We start from the raw sequence: 15083 nt of genomic DNA on the forward strand, positions 1-15083 counted from the left end.
AAAGTTCGCAAACCCAAGGAAGCATTGCAACTCCTTCAGGGAGGTGGGTTGAGGCCAGTTCAAAACTGCCTTGACCTTACTCTCGTCCATTGCCACGCCTTCTGGACTGATGACATAACCCAGGAATGTTGTAGTGGTCTGGTGGAAATCACACTTCTCGATCTTAGCGTAGAGTTGATGCTGGATGAGTCTTTGGAGGACTGCCCGGACGTGCTGGATGTGGTCTTTTAAGGTGTCTGAATAAATCAGGATGTCATCAATGTAAATGATAACAGTTCGGTGGAGCATATCTTGGAACACATCATTTATGAAAGACTGGAAGACGGCTGGACTGTTTGCCAGGCCGAATGGCATAACAAGATATTCATAGTGCCCCGTGCAGGTGGAAAAGGCGGTCTTCCACTCGTCCACTTCGCGGATGCGGATCAGGTTATAGGCACACCGCAGATACTCTACACACACTGTAGAATCTGGCCGTGCGAAGCAGTTCCAAGATGGCGGGCACTAGGGGCAGCGGGTAGCGGAACTTGATTGTGCAGTAATTGAGAGCTCTTTAATCAATACAGGGTCGGAGACCGCCGTCTTTCTTCTGCACAAAGAAAAACCCGGCCGATGCAGGGGACGTTAAAGAACGTATGAAGCCCTTCCTCTTCAAGAGTTCCTCTTCAATGTATTTTCGCATGGCCTCGGTTTCTGGTTGGGAGAGTGGGAAAACTCGGCCCTTGGGAGGCATGGTGCCCGGCACCAGATCGATGGCACGGTGAGGAGGAAGCCTGGAGGCTTTTGTCTTGCTGAAGGCCTCCGACAGATCGTGATACACGGATGGGAGGCGGTTCATCACAGCGTCCTCCCGGGGCTCAATGATACTTTGGACTGATAACGGTGTGACATTGGTGAGACAGGTAGCATGACAGTTCTTCCCCCAACAGACGATTTGGCCTCTTGCCCACTGGAGTATGCTTGCGGAGCCAGGGCAGGCCCAGGATGACAGGTGTGTGCGGAGCATGAAGTACATAGAATTGGATGGTTTCACGGTGAAGGGCTCCAGTCCGCATGCGGATCTCTTGAGTGACGTGGGAAACCCGGCCGGAGCCTAGCGGTCGCCCATCGACTTCTTCGACTGTGAGGGGAGAGGAACAGTGTATCAGAGCAATCTGACTGGTAGTCATGACATTCTGCTTGTGTCTGGAATTGCTGTGTGGAGTATTGAATTTGTTCTGGACTGTTACCAAGGTTGAAGAACTATGTACATCTACATTGGAAAGGTCCACGAGCCGGGATTCGAACTCAGGTCACCCGAAGCGCAATGGTGCTATATGTCGGCACGCTGCCCATGAGGCTATCGGTGCTGACAACACACATGAAATTAAAAAAATGCAATAAACATTAATTTAACAACATTAAATGTAACATAAAACCCTAATGTCATACCTGATTACAAAAAACTAAAAAAACTATGAAGAAACAGTTATTTCAACAAAAATAGATCAAATGTGAAGGGTCACACAGGGAATTGTGGGAATGTCAATTTACGTTTTTTCACTGTAAATTATACAATGACTTGTTCTTTTTCACTTCCAAAAACTGTAAATTTACATTAAATGTACCATTAGATCTATCACAGTTGTTTACCGTATATAGTAAGGAAGCTTTCTGTTAACCAATTAACAGTTTTTCACTTTAGCATTTTTACAGTCTTTGACTGTTAAAATCACAATAATTTTTTACAGAAACTGCAACCTGAAGCAAGGACGTAGCTTAGACCTTGGTGTAGGGTTTAACTGCTGTGATCAGGGCCGTGCACAGACCTTTTGAGGGGCATGTGTTGAAACTGAAAAAGGGCACCCCCCTCCCTTTGATTTTTGTTTTTTGTTTTTTTTAGATTAAGATTATTTAGTAAGCCTACATAAAAGGAAGAAATGGTCACATCTTCATTTCAATAACACAAATTCAATAACACAAAATAATAGTCTCAAAAGCTTTAGATTTATTCACTATTAATAACAACCATAATATATATAATATACTGTAGATATACAGGGTTTTCAGGGCTTCTTTAGCCCTTAAGCCCTAAAAAAAACATGTTTTACTACATTTATACATGTGAAGACGAGCGAAGAGTATAGAATACTATAGATTAGAGGTCGACCGATATGTTTTTTTTCAGGCCGATGCCGATGCTGATCTTTTGAAATCCGGGTCGGCCGATGGCCGATTAATGCTGCCGATTTATTTTGGCCGATATTTGGCCGATTATGTGCTTGTTTTTAACCTCTATTTGAAAGATAAAATGTAACACAAATAATTACTTAAGATAGACAAGATTTCTCAACAAAACAAAAACATTTATTGAACAATGAACACTTGACCAATCTGCACTTGTACAAAAGACAAAAAGACCTTGAGGTATATTTGGTAATTGTACCTGAATGTTTTCCTTAATTTTAAACAATTTGCAGTTTGTCTGTATGTCTTGTAGACTATAAACAAAATGACGGAGTATGTTTTTATGTTTCCACTGTTCGATCGCATCCGCGCTTCACGCACACACACACATACACACACACACACACACACAAATATAAGTAAACACTTTGCGACTTTAAACACACGCGACTTTTCGATCGCGCCCGCGCCCCTCCCTCTCTCTCACACACACACCATATTCCAGCCATAGACAGTATATGATTCCAGCATTGCAATCTTTACATCGCTGCCTGCTTCAGAGCTAAGGCGGAGCTACAGATTAGGTGTCCCTAAAGAACCCGCGTATCTAACAGTAGTTCCGCATTACATGAATTAATTTTGCACGCGAGTTTTATTTATTTTTATACCATGTATTCTCCGTGTAAATTTATACACCGAACCGTGACACCCGTACCGTTTCGGTTCAATACGAATACATGTACCGTTCCACCCCTAGTCTACAGTGAAATACAGTCACACATTACACTGTTTGGCCAGCATTTTAACCGTTTTTAATCCAGCTACTAGCTAACGGTATGCTAAAGTTAACTGCTGACTAGCGTCACGTTTCTAACGTCCGTTTTCAGAGCATCCAAGAGAAGCACAGGCATAACAGTAGCACCGAAATGAAGCACAGAAATCCGCATTGATATTCGGTCTGGTAAATAACGGTCGTTAAGGCACCAGTGCCATATTAGCACCGGGTCTATCTGTAGCTACCCAACCCTAGCAACAACGACGCTAGCAAAGAAAAGCCAGTCCTTCACTAACCTATAGTGCGTTGGTCACTTTTTTATTACTTATTTCTCTGCATTGAGTGACAACCCTCTCAAAATAAGACACACAAAACAGAACAAATAAAAGTCTCAGATTCTCTGTCTGTAATTGCAAAATTCTTGCTTACTTATTGTGACATGATAGCAACCCTTCTGCTGTGCTAATGCAACCTCAACTACGCTCTCAATATCCAAAATAGCCGAACGTCATGTCGCCTAGATTCATATTTTTTCTCGAAGTTGGCAGTAACATATCAAAAGGTTTTAATTAAATATAAAGGAGTTTTCTCCAAGGAACTGATCTCCTTCCGTAGGCACTGGATGAGGTCTGCTCACTCTGCTGGAGAATGACTCTAAGCAGCGTGCGTCGAACACGTGTTCCACAACAACACTAGGCTGCCCACAGATGCGCCCGCCTAATAATCGGCTTGATATACTGGATATTGGCCGATGCCGATTATGTTAAAAAATGCAAAAAATCGGCCGATTAATCGTCCGACCGATTAATCGGTCGACCCCTACTATAGATTAAAAAATTAGCTAGATAGCGGATACATGCATATTAACAGCCTTTAATTAACCATAATTTAATATTATTACCATAACAGGATTAAATGTTAATTACGTGTATCAGCAATCATAAATCAAAGAAGAAATTTCTTAGAAATATATGTTACCTAGGTGACGAGGATCACTCAGTCGCTTTGTGTAAGTTCTAGTACAAAACAGCGCGGGGGCGACAATACAAATACAAATACAAATACAAATACAAATTAGGCTATATGTTGTTGTATTACTTATCAATATTTTGTTAACATTTTACAAAAGTCAAACTCAAAGGCAGTTACGGGGTTTTTGACCAGCGAATGTGTACAAATGTGCATTTTGTCCGTCATTAAAACGGCGCCGGCGGCATCACATTACATTTTCATCAAGTAGGGGTGCAGGCTCTGTGCAGCGCACCAGCCAGAGAACACCCTCCATATCTGAGCGTAGAGGCGCCTAGTTGAGGGCGCTCTTGCTTCAGTGATGGTTTTCAGAACCTTATCCGGGAGACACCCGGGTACCTGTTGAGGGGCCATACATGAAGGCCCCACAAATCGGGACGGGGATGCCAGATTTTCCCGTTCGCCTGCGTGAGGAGATCTCTCCTCAGCGGAATTGGCCATGGGGCTGTTTTCAGCAGTTGTGTCAACTGGGAGAACCATAGCTGGGTCTTCCAGAGTAGCGATCCGCAATAATTAATGCGATATGGCTCAGCTTGTCAGTTAACTATGGCTCTGTGTTGTAAATGCCGCTCCATCTGAAAGCAGGTGATGGCGATTTACTACTAATCAAGGAACCGGCTTTACTGGCGAGATGTGCCTAACAATGTCATGCGATATATCGCCCAGCCCTATTCCAGAGAGGGGCTATTAGTAGCACTGCACACTTGCACACTTCCGTCCACCCGCTTTCCCGCTTTTCTGATTGCTTTCCCTGATCCCTCCACCCGCCCTTAGCGAGTGCAGCTTCCACGTGGTAACGGCCCAGACAGGAAGTGCAGAGGATGTGACGGTCTCCGCCGATTCGAGGTATTTGCAGCAACGCCTCAAATTTGCTCTTTTAGAAAAAGTGTGACACAACGGCGAACACACTATAGCGTTAAAAGGATATATTGCGCGCCGGATGGCACAGCAGAACGGTGGCTGAAGGCGGCATCCAGTTGAAAAAACAGGAATGCCAGCGTCCTCGGAACTGCAAAGCAGGTGGCTTGTTCCGCTGAAGGCTTTTCGATGGCGGCGAAAAGGCATCTTATCCGGAGATCAGCGAAGTGGTGATTCGCTTAAGGAGATTAAATCTGAAGTCCCAGGCGGACAATGGGCTCAATTATAGCCGTTGGCCACGCCCATTCTCCGGGTGATTTTGCTGTAAAAACACATTTTATTATGTATAGCTATCAGGGGAGCTCCAGTAAGCACACATTTACGTCTCGAAAGTGGATTTACATAAACCATATACATCTTAAAGACGCTCATTTTAAATGTCTATTTACATCTGACAGGAAAATATTCTAAAAGTATTGCAGATGAGCACATCACAACATGAAATAGACATCTGAGTGATGAATGTGTGCTATTATGTAAGAGAATTCACTGTTGTCAACACTGCTTATATTAGATAAATGATCTGTAAGGAAGGTACATAAATCTATGAAGTAAACATAAGTTATATATTTTATCTGTACTGTTGATAAATTGAGGAACATTTATGTTGGATAAAAAGTGAGTTAACACATCAGCAACAACCTCAACATGTAAATGTAGTATTGAGTTCATAAATCACAGAGGTAATTTGAATCTTGTCTGGATGTTACAGGGTGAGATGAACATTGAACACGTGTGTGTTTATTGAGCTTATAAATCACAGAGGTAATTTGAATCTTGTCTGGATGTTACAGGGTGAGATGAACACGTGTGTGTTTATTGAGCTTATAAATCACAGAGGTAATGTGAATCTTGTCTGGATGTTACAGGGTCAGATGAATGTGTGTTTATTGAGTTCATAAATCACAGAGGTAACATGAATCTTGTCTGGATGTTTCAGGGACAGATGAACAGATGTGTGTTTATCCAGTGGAGAGTTGCTCATGAAGCTGAATGCTTCCATCAAAGGCTTTGAGTGAACATACTACAGAAATGAATAACAAAATCTATTTAAATACTAAGTTGTAGTTTATTTTAATTATTGTAATTTCAAACAGAGCTATTACAACACTTTTCTGATACTTGATTTCTGTGCATTTGCTCCAGATCTTTTTGTGGTGAAGCAGAAAAAAATCTGAGATCTGAAATCTCTGCAGACTGGTGTGAGCACCGAGGATGAGGAGCCCAGAGCTGAATCCTGGAAACGGTGCCATGGATGAGACCCTCCATCACTCCACCTGCTCTTACGAGACCCTCCATCACTCCACCTGCTCTTATGAGACCCTCTATCACTCCTCCTGCCCTTACGAGACCCTCCATCACTCCACCAGCACTTACGAGACCCTCCATCACTCCACCTGCCCTTACGAGACCCTCCATCACTCCACCTGCCCTTATGAGACCCTCCATCACTCCACCTGCCCTTACGAGACCCTCCATCACTCCACCAGCCCTTACGAGACCCTCCATCACTCTACCTGCCCTTATGAGACCCACCATCACTCCACCTGCCCTTACGAGACCCACCATCACTCCACCTGCCCTTACGAGACCCTCCATCACTCCACCTGCCCTTACGAGACCCACCATCACTCCACCTGCCCTTACGAGACCCACCATCACTCCACCTGCCCTTACGAGTCCCTCCATCACTCCATCTGCCCTTACGAGACCCACCATCACTCCATCTGCCCTTATGAGACCCACCATCACTCCATCTGCCCTTATGAGACCCACCATCACTCCACCTGTCCTTACGAGTCCCTCCATCACTCCATCTGCCCTTATGAGACCCACCATCACTCTACCTGCCCTTATGAGACCCACCATCACTCCATCTGCCCTTACGAGTCCCTCCATCACTCCATCTGCCCTTACGAGTCCCTCCATCACTCCATCTGCCCTTATGAGACCCACCATCACTCCATCTGCCCTTATGAGACCCACCATCACTCTACCTGCCCTTATGAGACCCACCATCACTCCACCAGCCCTTACGAGACCCTCCATCACTCCACCTGCCCTTACGAGACCCTCCATCACTCCACCTGCCCTTACGAGACCCTCCATCACTCCACCTGCCCTTACGAGACCCTCCATCACTCCACCTGCCCTTACGAGACCCTCCATCACTCCACCAGCCCTTACGAGACCCTCCATCACTCCACCTGCCCTTACGAGACCCTCCATCACTCCACCTGCCCTTACGAGACCCTCCATCACTCCACCTGCCCTTACGAGACCCTCCATCACACTACCTGCCCTTATGAGACCCACCATCACTCCATCTGCCCTTATGAGACCCACCATCACTCTACCTGCCCTTATGAGACCCACCATCACTCCACCAGCCCTTACGAGACCCTCCATCACTCCACCTGCCCTTACGAGACCCTCCATCACTCCACCTGCCCTTACGAGACCCTCCATCACTCCACCTGCCCTTACGAGACCCTCCATCACTCCACCAGCCCTTACGAGACCCTCCATCACTCCACCTGCCCTTACGAGACCCTCCATCACTCCACCTGCCCTTACGAGACCCTCCATCACTCCACCTGCCCTTACGAGACCCTCCATCACACTACCTGCCCTTATGAGACCCACCATCACTCCATCTGCCCTTATGAGACCCACCATCACTCTACCTGCCCTTATGAGACCCACCATCACTCCATCTGCCCTTACGAGTCCCTCCATCACTCCATCTGCCCTTACGAGTCCCTCCATCACTCCATCTGCCCTTATGAGACCCACCATCACTCCATCTGCCCTTATGAGACCCACCATCACTCTACCTGCCCTTATGAGACCCACCATCACTCCATCTGCCCTTATGAGACCCTCCATCACTCCATCTGCCCTTATGAGACCCTCCATCACTCCACCAGCCCTTACGAGACCCTCCATCACTCCACCTGCCCTTACGAGACCCTCCATCACACCACCTGCCCTTACGAGACCCTCCATCACTCAACCTGCCCTTACGAGACCCTCCATCACACTACCTGCCCTTATGAGACCCTCCATCACTCCACATGTCCTTATGAGACCCTCCACCACTCCACTTGCCCTTATGGGACCCTCCATCACTCCACTTGCCCTTATGGGACCCTCCATCACTCCACTTGCCCTTATGAGACCCACCATCACTCCACCTGCCCTTACGAGACCCTCCATCACTCCACCTGCCCTTACGAGACCCACCATCACTCCACCTGCCCTTACGAGTCCCTCCATCACTCCACCAGCCCTTACGAGACCCTCCATCACTCCACCTGCCCTTATGAGACCCTCCATCACTCCACTTGCCCTTATGGGACCTTCCATCACTCCACATGTCCTTATGAGACCCTTCATCACTCCACCTGCCCTTCACTCCACCTGCCCTTACGAGACCCTCCATCACTCCACCAGCCCTTATGGGACCTTCCATCACTCCACATGTCCTTATGAGACCCTTCATCACTCCACCTGCCCTTCACTCCACCTGCCCTTACGAGACCCTCCATCACTCCACTTGCCCTTATGGGACCTTCCATCACTCCACATGTCCTTATGAGACCCTTCATCACTCCACCTGCCCTTCACTCCACCAGCCCTTACGAGACCCTCCATCACTCCACCTGCCCTTCACTCCACCAGCCCTTACGAGACCCTCCATCACTCCACCTGCCCTTATGAGTCCCTCCATCACTCCACTTGCCCTTATGGGACCTTCCATCACTCCACATGTCCTTATGAGACCCTTCATCACTCCACCTGCCCTTATGAGTCCCTCCATCACTCCACTTGCCCTTATGGGACCTTCCATCACTCCACATGTCCTTATGAGACCCTTCATCACTCCACCTGCCCTTCACTCCACCAGCCCTTACGAGACCCTCCATCACTCCACCTGCCCTTCACTCCACCGGCCCTTACGAGTCCCTCCATCACTCCACATGTCCTTATGAGACCCTCCATCACTCCACCAGCCCTTATGAGTCCCTCCTTCACTCCACCGGCCCTTAACGAGTCCCTCCATCACTCCACCAGCCCTTATGAGTCCCTCCATCACTCCACCTGCCCTTACGAGACCCCCCATCACTCCACCTGCCCTTACTAGACCTTCCATCACTCCACCTGCCCTTATGAGTCCCTCCATCACTCCACCTGCCCTTACTAGACCTTCCATCACTCCACCTGCCCTTACGAGTCCCTCCATCACTCCACCAGCCCTTACGAGACCCACCATCACTCCATCTGCCCTTACGAGTCCCTCCATCACTCCACCAGCCCTTATGAGACCCACCATCACTCCATCTGCCCTTATGAGACCCTCCATCACTCCACCTGCCCTTATGAGACCCTCCATCACTCCACCTGCCCTTATGAGACCCTCCATCACTCCACCTGCCCTTATGAGACCTTCCATCACTCCACCTGCCCTTACGAGTCCCTCCATCACTCCACCAGCCCTTATGAGACCCTCCATCACTCCATCTGCCCTTATGAGACCCTCCATCACTCCACCTGCCCTTACGAGTCCCTCCATCACTCCACTAGCACTTACGAGACCCTCCATCACTCCACCTGCCCTTACGAGACCCTCCATCACTCCACCAGCCCTTACGAGACCCTCCATCACTCCACCTGCCCTTACGAGACCCACCATCACTCCATCTGCCCTTACGAGTCCCTCCATCACTCCACCAGCCCTTACGAGACCCACCATCACTCCATCTGCCCTTACGAGTCCCTCCATCACTCCACCAGCCCTTATGAGACCCACCATCACTCCATCTGCCCTTATGAGACCCTCCATCACTCCACCTGCCCTTATGAGACCCTCCATCACTCCACCTGCCCTTATGAGACCCTCCATCACTCCACCTGCCCTTATGAGACCTTCCATCACTCCACCTGCCCTTACGAGTCCCTCCATCACTCCACCTGCCCTTACGAGTCCCTCCATCACTCCATCTGCCCTTATGAGACCCTCCATCACTCCACCTGCCCTTACGAGTCCCTCCATCACTCCACTAGCACTTACGAGACCCTCCATCACTCCACCTGCCCTTACGAGACCCTCCATCACTCCACCAGCCCTTATGAGACCCACCATCACTCCATCTGCCCTTATGAGACCCTCCATCACTCCACCTGCCCTTACGAGTCCCTCCATCACTCCACTAGCACTTACGAGACCCTCCATCACTCCACCTGCCCTTACGAGACCCTCCATCACTCCACCTGCACTTACGAGACCCTCCATCACTCCACCTGCACTTACGAGACCCTCCATCACTCCACCTGCACTTACGAGACCCTCCATCACTCCACCTGCCCTTACGAGACCCTCCATCACTCCACCTGCCCTTATGAGATCCTCCATCACTCCACTGGCCCTTATTGCCTCAGATTGTGAAGCACAGCACGCAACAGCCTCCGGCACGAAGGCACGGCTCATCTCTGGCAGTCAGCTGCTTCATCAGAATAAATCTGAAGAATGAGAACCGCTGTGTTGAGATGGCAGTAGGATGTGGGGTTCACTGCCTGTAAATCAGGGGCGTAATTTGTGGGGGGGTTGGGGGGGAGATAACCCCCCCAATATTTAAATCTATGCATTACAACCCCCCCAATATTTATACCATGATCACATGAAAAGGGGGCATACCCAAACTTCAACCCCCCCAATGTTCAAACCAAATCTACGCCCTTGCTGTAAATACATGATTGTAGTTTGAATAAAGTTTCATGTGTTGTTGACTTGTATATGCATTTGTTTATTGTGTTATTGTTTGTGCATTTGGTTACTTTTATTTGTTCTTTTACTAATTTATTCATGTTTCTTATTGTTGTCAGTAAATAAAAATATAATTATTTAATTAATGCTTTAATTCTTTGCTTGACTGAAAATGTTAATGTTTTCACTGCATTTATCTATAGTGTATTCATGCATAGCTATGTCATATGACAAAACAAATTACATTTAGCTTGTTTTATTAAATTATATAATTTTCAGTAAAACAAAGGTAATATAATTAGGCTAAGTATTGGCCAGCATTTATCATTATTATTGTGTGTAAGTTTTGGGGTGGGTTAGCAATACAATTTGTTCTGGGGTAATATACATTTTTCGAGTATAAATCAACAGTTTTTTTCCAAAGGTGAGATCTTCGAGCAGCTGCCCGTCTCCTTTGTGCAGACATTACAGACATTACGAAATATACCAAGGTTGTATTAACAATGAACAATCATAATGCTTTTGCTTGTGGGTGAAAAACTGTGGATAAAATAAAGAAATTAACATATTCAAGAGATAAAGATTTTGGGTTTTCGTAATAAAAATATTTATTGTTAAGGATAAGTTGTTGCGCTTGTAATAACGTTGTAGGACACATGAAAACGTCAACATAGCGGATGATGTACGGCTCGCATTCATAGCCTACTTAACGAGATCTGGCTATAAATTACCTACTCTTTTAGCGCTCGTTAAGTAAGTACTTATTGAAATTAAGTACCTACTCAGTGAGTATGCGGTTTCGAATGCAGCCAAATAGTTTGCAATATTTGGCACGTTCATTTGGCATCACCGCGCTGATTGAATAGTACATTGTTTAAAATTGGCAAGCACCCAACAGGGGAATGTAATCACTGTAGTCAGCAAGAGACAGTTGAACATGTAATACTTTACTGCAGGAAATACAACAATGAAAGACGTAATTTCATTCAGTCACTAATTAAAGCTGAGCATTAAGATTTTTCTATAATAGGTATACTAAAGGAAAAAGCTATATATGATAGTATTATTAAGTTTATTAAAGAAACGAAATTAAGTAAAAGAATTTAGGCTGTTTTTTTTTTGTTTTTTTTTACGTTTTGTTTTGTTGTTGTTTCCTCATGAATTTTCATTCATATGTCGCATTATGTCAATCCTATAGACCTTATGCACCAGAGAAACAAGGGCGCCGCCATCTTTGGAATATTGTCTTTTAACTTCCGTTTTGCGGTCGCTCTGTACATTTCTATGGCATTTCTGTCCAGGAGTAATTAGCCTTTTAAGTGGATTTATTTAATGTAAAGTTAACGAAAGTTATCATGAGGACTGTAATGTTTAAAGCAGATGACTTAACAAATGTAAATCGACCGGGAAGATTTTAAAACGAGCCGTTCATTAATAAACACGCAAAACGCTGTGAAAATACAGACCGGAAGTCAAAAGACAATGAGCGCAGCGCTGAAAAGGGGCGGAGCTACATAAGGTCTATAAGCATGTATCCTGTCCACACTCCAGTCCAGTCGGTGGCGGTAATGCACCTACAAATTGGTTTGCCAACCGCCAATAAACACCAAAGAAGAAGAAGAAGAAGATCACCGCGCTGACGTCATCAGTAGTTTACTCGTTCGGCGCGTTTGTTGTGTCTTCTGAGGTGAGTTCTGCAGGTCAGATATTTCGCGTATTTACACACCCATAAAATACACTTTACACAGTTTGTTTCAGTAACATTTACAGGGTTATTTCTGAACTGTTTTCATCGGATAAAGCGCTAATGTGCGTCTTTTCTGGCGTCTGTAGACTGATTTAGTTCAGCACGAAACGAACATCTGAGGAAAATGTTGAAATCATTCAAACATGAACGATCTTGTCATATGTTTCATTTTGAGAGTGATAATGTAGTGTTATTGAATGTATAATCTCAAACTTTTGATCAAAACAAAGTTTTGATCTGTGAGGAAATGTCATGGGGATAGAAAAAATAATTGCTATCTTGGTCTTTAATGTGGCAGTCATTTTAGTGATGGACATAATTAGTTATGTAATGTCATTGACAGTAATCTGAAAGACCAAACTCTAAAAATTGGTGTTATATTGTTATAGTTTGTATGTTTGTGTCAGATGTGATATGTAATACTATAATCTTTTAAATAGAGATGACATATAATATTTAAGGGTATATTCTGGCTGTCTGAATTCAAATATTTTCTTTTTACCACAGAGACCCAAAATTACCACAGAATAACTATAATGCCCCAACGTTTACAGTGCAAATACAAACAATAATGTCAACATATGAATGAAACGCACTGCCGCTTCCCATGTTTTTTAATAGAATTATTATTTTCCTAACGCTCACATCAGTTCACAAATAAATGATAGAATATTCCCATAAGCCTTCAATATACCTCATTTGTGGTATCAGTTAATAAAAATGCACTAAAATTATGATTTTTGTTTTCATTTCAGGCCTGATGGAGGAAAATGAGGAGATTGGAGAGGAGAAACATCATGTCAAAACTGAAGAAGAAACTCCCTCACAGACTGAAAGTATTTCTTTAAAAATAAGAGACAAGAAATATTTCATCTGCCATCAGTGTCTGAGTAGTTTCACACGACAAGAAGCCCTTCAGGAACACATGAACATCCACACTGGTGAGCAACTGTATGACTGTGATCAATGTGGCAGAACATTTTTGTGTGCTTCAGCCCTAAAGAGCCACCTGAGAGTTCATTCACATGAGAAACCATATTCATGTTCTGTGTGTGGAAAGAGTTTTAAATACAAGAAATGTCTTGAGATTCACACAAGGCTCCACACTGGAGAGAAACCGTTCACATGTGATCAGTGTGGGAAGAGTTTTACTCAATCATCAAACCTTCATGTACACATGAACATCCACACTGGAGAGAAACCGTACGAATGTGATCAATGTGGGAGAAGATTTTCGAGGGCTACAGGCCTGAAGAGCCACATGTTCGTTCATTCACAGGAGAAACCACATTCATGTTCTTTGTGTGAAAAAAGATTTTCACGTCTGCAGGAATTAAAAGCACATCATAAAACACATACTGGTGAAAAAGCTCATAAGTGCTTTGACTGTGGGAAGAGTTTTATTACCGCTATACATTTGAAACTGCACTGGAGGACTCACACTGGAGAGAAACCTTACAAGTGTTCACACTGCGACAAGACATTCCGTCGGTCAGATCATGTGAAAACACACGAGAGGATCCACACTGGAGAGAAACCGTATCACTGCACTGAATGTGGGAAGAGCTTCACTCAGATATCTTCTCTACTCAGTCACAATAAATACAATCACAGAAAGTAGATCATCTTCAGATCCAGCACTTTCAGGTCTAATGCCGCATCCTCACCGAACGTGACACAATAACACCATCGAGCAATAACATCTCTTCAAAATCTGTCCTAACCAGCCACAACGAGCGACAGGACAAAAACATCATCTAAATTTGTCACAGTGAATAAAGTTAATCTTCAAGACCAGCAGTTTCTACTGAGATTCAGATCAAAGAACATCATCTAGACGTTTCATTCTTGTATATAATTTTGCTTCATGGTATAAATAAATATCATTATACTTTATTATGAGTTTGTCCATTTTTTATGATGCATTTTTATCGTAGTTTGTTTATACTTTTATGAAGGAAAATATACGTTTTTTTTTTTTTTTACAGATTCAAACTGTTCTTGTTATTTTACTTGTTTTTTTTCGTAGAGAGATCTCTCACATTTGTTTACACTTTGTATTTTACAAACTAACTTTCAGTGTTAATTTTTTCTGTCTACTTATTCTTCTTGCATCAAGAATAAATCATTTCACAATTTTAGTTACATTTAAGCCATTAAAATATGGTGATTGCTTTTGGGCTTCAAATTTCTCGATAAAGCTTTTAAATGTCTAATATATTTCATGACTGAGATTGAACGGACTGCTGTCTGTCTACGCCTGTAACCGTTTTTTATTTTTGTTTGATAATGTTATATTGATGTCTTGCTGTTTTGTACAGTATTTGGTGAGTTTTTGATAATCTAACGTTGATTTCGACTCGCGGTGATGACGACATCACCAGCGCGCGCTCCTTCAGTCAGTCAGTGGTGTCGAGTCTTCTGAGGTGAACAGTTTGCGCGCTTTCGTGTTACGCAGTTTAAAGGGGAAATGAAACAAACAAAATATAATTCGATAACATGTGGTTATAAAAATTGTAAACAAATTAATTCAAAAATAATATTAAAAACAAAACATATAAAGTTTTTCCCAATACTGAAATTTACATTTGTTGTTATCAGAGCGCAGCCGTGTTCGATGACGTCACTGGCATGGCACCACTGTAGGCTACTAACGTTATGTCAGGCTACTCTGACTGAAC

General features: G+C 44.4%; 1 long non-coding RNA gene across 1 annotated transcript; it reads left to right on the plus strand.

Moving 5' to 3' along the window:
- Window positions 1-12263: 12263 nt before the first annotated feature.
- On the plus strand, window positions 12264-14298 carry LOC311295749. The gene is made up of 2 exons (XR_014628376.1): window positions 12264-12342; window positions 13158-14298. It is a non-coding gene; the product is annotated as an uncharacterized lncRNA (long non-coding RNA).
- Window positions 14299-15083: the final 785 nt, after the last annotated feature.

This window comes from Rutilus rutilus (assembly GCF_951802725.1).
Source record: "Rutilus rutilus genome assembly, chromosome: 8".
Classification (NCBI taxonomy): domain Eukaryota; kingdom Metazoa; phylum Chordata; class Actinopteri; order Cypriniformes; family Leuciscidae; genus Rutilus; species Rutilus rutilus.